Source organism: Eubalaena glacialis, chromosome 11 (genome assembly GCF_028564815.1).
Source record: "Eubalaena glacialis isolate mEubGla1 chromosome 11, mEubGla1.1.hap2.+ XY, whole genome shotgun sequence".
Lineage (NCBI taxonomy): Eukaryota > Metazoa > Chordata > Mammalia > Artiodactyla > Balaenidae > Eubalaena > Eubalaena glacialis.
In genome coordinates this window covers 91,109,913-91,117,565 of record NC_083726.1, presented here as the reverse complement: position 1 = coordinate 91,117,565, position 7,653 = coordinate 91,109,913, and the positions used below count along the sequence as shown (strand labels likewise).

At 45.0% G+C, this 7,653-nt stretch overlaps 1 pseudogene; it reads right to left on the bottom strand.

Annotated features, from left to right (window-relative positions):
- Positions 1-4,632: 4,632 nt before the first annotated feature.
- On the bottom strand, positions 4,633-5,806 carry LOC133101447 (post-GPI attachment to proteins factor 4-like; annotated as a pseudogene).
- Positions 5,807-7,653: the final 1,847 nt, after the last annotated feature.

Sequence of the window (7,653 nt, the reverse complement as noted above, 5' to 3'; positions counted from 1 at the left end):
ACAGATACAATTTTATATTCAACTTTCATTATATCAAGTTTTTCAAAGTATTTTAATAAAAGGAAGAAAAGTGCTTCCAGTGGTCAATCAAACATGAAAGAGCTGGTAATGAGGCTTGCCTGGGACTTGCATATCTTCTGTACCTAGCAACCTATAAATAAAACGAAAAGAAAATCAACTTCATCTAATAAATTATTTCCTTTGATTTAAGCCAGAGATTTAAAACCATATTTATACTGAGAGTGGATGAAAGTAAGCAAATAAAGCCCAGCAAATAATTCCTGCTCTTCTAGCCATGAAACTTTTGGCTTGTCCAAAGTTACCCATTAGCCACCTGTGTAAGATTCACTGCCAGCCAATAACCTGCGAATATTCAGGAAATATCCTGAAGCCAGCCAGGAAGGTGTACTGAAATCAGAAGCTTCTGTCAAGTGTAACAGGTGCGTCAGTGTACAAGTGTGAGTGCTGGAAGGACAGAAACAGCCTAGAGGATTATAGTCAAAGGATTGTAGTCAAATCCTTCTTCTGCTCTTTAGACAAAAGTGAGTGAATAAAGGAGCCTACGCTGTATACTTAGTGGAGCTGGAATTTCATGGTTATGCGTGTTGTGCTGTGTATCATTTGACCATTTGTCCATTCATCCCACAAACAGGAGCTTCTTGGGTAAACATTAATGTCAATATCCCAAAAAGTGTTTGAAAGTGAGCTAAAAGTATGTTAAAGTAGCTTGGGACAATGAAGGAACTAGAAGGAGAGTGAAAAATGTCTCCCTGGGGAGCTCTCAGGGAAGCCAGCATTGACCCCTGGGAACTGGTGTTAGGTCAAGGCAGAATCTGACGTCTTCACTAACGATCTGGAAAAGGGAGTGAATGGCTCATTAATAAAATGCACAGTTGAAGTGAAATGATTGATTGGATGCAAGAAAGTAGAGAAATCAGTGATGTTGGTAAAATGAGATGCAACTTAGGGAAATGCTTGCTCATCTGTTAGACAGAAAATCAGCATCTGAAACTCATTTAATGGGAACTATCAGTTGGGAAAGCACCGCTGCCAGCAGAGGCCTGGAGGTGATGCTGGGAAGAAAATTAGACAGAAGATGAGAGGCCGAGCCAGCATGATTACAGTGTCTCTCTGGAAATACCTCACGACAGCCGGCCTGTGTCCATGTGCTTCCCACAGGTCCTGACATCGAGCCACAGCCTCTGAAGTCCACTCTGCTGCTGCCTGGTGGCCAGCCTGTCCTCTGCCTTCTGGTTCTGGCTGGGAAGATGGCTCCATGCGGGCTTCCACTTACTGCTCTGCACAAGGAGAAGTTGACGATGTTCAACAATTTGGTGCTTTGGGGCCAGAATCCAGGCCAAGGACAGAGGTGTGACTCAGACCCAGGACTGAAGGTTAGGAGTATTGCTGGGTAGACCTGGGAATTGCATCCTGATCTCTGGCCTATAGCTGATTATGAGTTTTCTGAGATAAAGTTGGAACCAACCAAAACTCAAACTACTTTGCATTCCAGCATTTGTAGGAAGTAGATCACGAAGTCTCTGCTGTTTGCTACTGTGCATTACATCCATCAGCTGATGGGCAAACCCTAATTATTCTGAATACATTTGCATCTGGACTCATACTCGTAGCTTTGTGCTGACCTTGCTCCCATTGGTTCTCTTATTAGTGGTCACTCTGCTGAGCTCCTGCAGAGACCACTGCTTGTGAGTTGAGAACAGCAATGTTCGCTGTGAGGTGCAAAAGTGGAAAACAAAACCACTATGTTAACCTCATTAATATGTATAAATTCTCTCCTCAATACATGGAGCAAGAATCATTGCATTCCTAAATTTTTCCTAATCAAGTTAAATTTGCATGCATTTTTATCGAAGATATTTAATATCTTAATTTACAAGAAGGTTGAGGGATATATTCAATCCAGAGAAATGAAGGAGGGCCTCTGGTCTTTTTTTTTTTTTTTCTCCGTGAAAGAGGTACATTTATTTGAACAGATAAGTCTATGCAAATACACTCAGTCACAATAGGGAGCTTCTTAGGCCTGACAATAACTTAAATTCTGAAAAGTATGCAGGACCGTTAGAGATCTTCACCCTCATGGTAAACTATGTCCCTTGATATTGGAAGGGGACTTTAGTTCTCTCCTAGCCCCCTGCTCAGGATTAAATGAGAGACTTCAGCTTTGGTGTAAAGCTGTCAGCTGTCCTAATCCAGAATAACATACACAATTTGGACTCTAGGAATGAGGGACAAAAGGGAGGGTGATCTAGAAAGTGGATAGGGACAAAAGTGGGTAGGGTTTCCGCTTCTGCAGAAAATGTCCAAGGATGGCAGACTCTAGTTAAGATCAATGAGGGAAGATGTCTTAGTGTGTAAGTAGAGAAATATGACAAGGCAAAGATGACCTTAGCCATCGAGAATGAAGGAGTCAGGGGAAGGGATGTCTGTGTGCAGTAGACAACTGAATTAGAAAGAGCAGAAATGGAAACCAGCAATGATTCTGATCTAGGGCTTGGCTAGTTTAAATGTTCTGTCATTGGACACAAACTTTTCATGAAGAAATCCAATCATTAATGCAACAAACTCAAATGAATTCTAGGTTGAGAGTGGTTCTCTTCTCAAACATGGGGCTGAACCAGTTACTGGGAGAGGAGGGATGGAGGGGTGGAATCTGAGCATCTCAATAAGTCATCTAGTAGCTCTGGTCACTTTGGACATTCCTGGGGGATACATAACAGCTCACTATAACAACACAACACATACTGAAACCTGTTTGTTCTCCAAGACCAACACCACAGTGAGTTTTTGCCATCTTAGCTTACAGAGACATTATTTAGCCCAGGTTACTATAGGATTTCACAAAAAGAGAATTTGATTACATAGATATTTATAAAATGAATGTGGTTAAGAAAAAAGTACAGGGCCTGGAAGTCAAAAAAGCTACCACATTCCAGTCTTCTCTGCTGCTGTTCAGCTGTGTGAAACTGAGGAAATTCTCTAACATCTCTGGGCCTGTTTGTTCATCTATAAAGTGTGATAATGAACCCCTGTTACTCCCTTAGTGTTCTCAAGCAGATCCCAAAATGGTAGCTCACTGTGGAAACTTAAAAGCAAACGTAAGATGTGGCACTGAAACAAAGTGGACAGCTGCTTGAACTCTAATATAATCATCCATCCCCACAAAGGGACTTGTTGGCCACTGGCCAATAAGTATGGTCAAGTGACATTTACTTGTAACTTTTGAGAAGAGTAATTTTCAGATGCTAGTCTTGGAATAAGCTCAAGAGGAGTCTCAGATCATTTCCAGTTTGAATGAACAATTCTTAGTTTGGGTTTGGCTGGAGGTGGGGCTAGATGAAACTGAGCTGCATATCCTTCTGAAGTCACAAGGAAAAGCCAGCCTTTATTCTAGCAGTGTTTGGTCTGGAACAGCTGCTCCATAGGTGTCAGCCCTATGCCCCATATCATACTTTAAATAATATCACTAATACTTTATCCAAAATACACTTGAGTTGTATATGCTTATTATAAGAGAGAAAATAACTAATATTCACCAAGTGCCCTCTATGAGATAAGCACTTGCTAGTGTTTTACATACATTCTGTCACTTAATCCTCAAGGAAATTTAAAAGGTAGATACCACTGTCTCCATTTTACAGGTGACAAACCTGAGACTCAGAGTGTTTATGACTTGCCCAAGTTCACACCACTAAGACATGACAGAGATATGAAATAAAAATTCAGGTCTTCTGACTTCAGTCCATGCTTTTTTCTCCTATAATATCATGCTGCATAGAAGGAAAAGAAATGAAGGTGAATGATTAGACAGCAAAGTTAGGGAAAAGGGTATGTTATTAGTAAAGAGCTCACCCATTCTATATTATTCTGCAATGTCCAACTTTCAAGGAATCAGATTATGATAGAAATCTTCAATATTAAATCACTACTAAACATAAGCAATCTGTCCTTGGTGATCCAGAAGGTGCTTTCAGATCTTGCTCTGCCTTAAAGCTCTCATGAACAAAATTGATTATCAGTGCACTACAAATGTGTGGAAAAGAAAATGCCAGGTAACACCTGCAAGATGCTGGGCACTGTGTGGCTTTTTTCCACTTTTATTACTCCAGGTCAAGGAAACAAATAGAATCTATCAACATGGTCCTGCCTCTTGGGACGTATATTCTAAACATACATCCATTCTTATTCCCAATGAGAAAGAAATCATTGCAAAAGAATCTCACTTTTCACCAAATTCTACCCTTAAAATCCTAAACCAGTCATATCACCGTGCACAATATTTTTGGCAGTCACAAACTCTATTGCGAAGCTGATCAATAAACAATTGGAGAATTTAAGTGGTATTTAAATGCCCTTCGTTGGGTGGGTCAGACTGCATGAGGCAGTGTGGCCGTGTGGAGGACCAGAGGTCTGGACTCATGGTGAACAGCTTGCTCCTGCCAGAGGGTTACCAAAGCCAAGGTTCTTGACTTGCATGTTCTTCAGTCATCCCAGTACCTATATCCCTAGCAACCTTAAAGCAATGAAATATCTGCAAGCAACCATGTCCAAATAAAGAGCTCAATAGTTGCATCTCCAAGAAGTGGCCAATTCAGAAAGACATTTCTTGGCAAGCTAGAGCAGACTGGGGTGGAAGTTGTACCAAAGGCTTGAGAAGAGCCTGATGTGTTTCACGAGATTGGGCTCTACCACATAGGCCCGCTCCCCCTTGGCCCTCAACAGGGAGTACAGTGCCATGTTCTTGCCGAAGCCCTTGTGGCAGTACACCTGGGACAGGTAGGTGAGGGTCCGGCGGGCCACCCGCGCAGGGAAAGGTATTGCCGGGGTGCAAAACTGCGAAGCAGGGACCACGCTGTACAGGGAAGAACGCAGCTGCCGCAGCTCCAGGAAATAGTGCCGGCCCACCAGCTCCACCTGACCCATGCTGTACAGGAAGAAGAAGAGCATGACGGGTTAGCTAAACCCCAGCTGACTGGCAAACTGCATATATATCCAGGTTAGTAAGGGCCCCAGCAGCATGCCGACACCGACCCGCTTCAGGATCCGCATGGGCTCCGGGTTGATTAGTGCTGGAGCCTCGCAGGGTGATAGAGCTTTAGATAAAGTGCATATCTGAGGTGCGGCTCGGAGAAGCGAGCCTGGAGAAGGTGCTCCAAGACTGGGAAGATCTGCTCTTCTGAAACGGGGTCATCTTCCACCATCAGGAGGTAGTCTGGGTTGTAGGCCTGCAGGGAGGATTCCAGGCAACAGACGTAGTCCTGCTTCTCTTTCTCAAACGAATTGGTCATCCTCAGTGCCCTCGCAGCTGCTGCGACAGTACAGAGACGTACTTGGACAGCAGCTTGGCATCTAAATGGCTCACGCTCCACTCCACGTTGCACAGGAAAAGTTGGTGCCCCTCGCACTGGGGGCCTCATTGTTGAAGGAGCTGATGAAACTGGGACGTGACCTGCAGGACAGAGTGGAAGCCAGGTTGCCTGTCCACTGTGATGATGGTGATGACCAGCCAGGGGCGGGGAGTGGCCTGCTAGACGATGGGCACCGAGCCGCTGACAGAGGGCAGCGGAGGGCAGCTTCACCCTCTCTCAAGCTTTGCTGCAGGAACTCTTGGTTCATTCGGTTCAGATGCCAGTGGCGCAGGTAGAAGTAAAAGTTCAGAAGCCAGTGACAGGCCAGGGCGGCCAGCAGACCAAAGGTCACCACCGTTAAGATGAAGAGCTGGACGGCAGTGCAGCTGCCGCCTCAGCCTCCGGAGGAGCATGGCAGCTGGAGAGGTCGAAGTGCTCATGAGGTCGACTTCTGGTCAGGTCTGGTCCCAAGAACAAACCATCCTGGACCGCAGGCCAGAATCAGTGCAAGTCAAACCTGGACTTGCACACACCCAGCTCGCGCCTTTCTGTCGGCCTCACGGTGCCACAGAAGCAGGCGAGGGCTAGGAAAGTGCCCTTGCTGCGACATTCAGTCATCCCTGCACGGATGCTGGCCCTGGCTGCACGGGGGACACTCTTCTGGGGTCCCGGCAGTCCTCCGGCAGGAAGCGGCCAGCGCCACGAGTGAGGCCGCAGCAAAGCCTCTGGTCTTGAGCCCATTATGATTGCCACCCAGAGGATCACCTGATATTCACAGTCCTGCTATTCTGTGACCATGTGGCTTGGCCACTGGCCCTACTGAGACTTTCAAGGCGGCAGCACTGTGGGTTCATGCCCCAGGCATCCAGGGACCACACTGTTCAAATCCTGCACCTCCTGAGAATGGGCCAGATAGGTCCACACCGGTCAAAACCTAGGATTAGAAAAAAGGGAAAAATAACTGGTTTGTCCCTTCTCCTTCACCTTCTTGAGCCTAAGCTTTAAAAAGACTCCTAACCCTGCCCCCAAATAAGGGGACTTCGTTCCTCTAGACCAACAGCCTGCTCACCCTCTTGAGTTGGGAAAGAGAAAACTTTCTCTCTCATTGTTTAGTAAACGTCTCCATCGTGTTATCCTCCCACAGGGAATTTCTTGTTATCCTGCCACATGCCTGTATATGTAGACTCTGAGCTTAAGGCTTATGATTTTTAAACCCTAAAAAAATAGATTTTTCAGGGTAAGATCTGGTTCACTGTTTAACCGAAGTTACGTTGAAAGAAATTATTTTATTATTATTTTCTTAAGTCACTCAGATAGCTCATTTTAAGTTTATGGTTACTTAACGTTCGGAAGAAGCAAGGAGTACTGTGTGAACATGAATATAAATTACATGCCAAAGTTTAGTTTGCCAAAGAAAAAATGGCAATGGTAGGCAAAATTCGCATAGTTCTATGCATTTTAAATCAGAAAGTATCCAATGGGCTGTGGACTTGGATGTGGCATTTCAGGGTTAAGGTTACAATTAATTGATTACTGTTACAAAACTAACTTGGGGAACCAATCCCACTGGTAGCCCTTCACATCACTTTAGGCCAGGCCTCCTTAACCTTAATCCCTCTTTAGGGCACTGAGTCCAGGATGCATATTCCTTCTTGTCTTGTGACATAAAGAGACCCAGTTTTGAGGCTCAGCCCTCTAGAAGGCAGTGGTGTGTACGATGCCCCCATGAATTTCAGACAGTCTGGCTCAGCTGTGATGGGCTTAACTGGGGAGGACCCTTCCCTTGGTTTGTAGCTGCTATTGGAGCTAGAACCATTGCTTGTCAAATCATGGCTGGATGACCTTGTTCAGCTTTTAAGAGAAAAGATCTGACATTTCCCAACCCCTGCAGCCTTTGCTTCTGTTGTTCATGACACAAAGCCTCCACTCTGGCCAGACCGGAGCCCAGTTCTCTGATTCCTGCTCCAGTGGTCTTTCCCTTGGAGCCATCACAGCGGCTGCTGCTGAGATTAAATTTAATGTCACCCTCAGTTAACCTGACAGGATCCAGCTCTCCCAAACCCCTCCTGGACTGAGAGAAAAGAAGAAGCTTAAGGCAGGAAACTGAAAATGGCCTTTATGTTCCTGGCTTTTCCTGCAGGTAAATCTCTCAGAAAATTGCTATTTTATTGTTTCCAGGCATTTGGCTCATATTATACCAACACAAGCCTGGAAGGCTCTGTCAGCCCATCTATCAGCTTTTACAGGGTGAGGACTTCTGGAAAACATGAAAACCACTCAACAAATT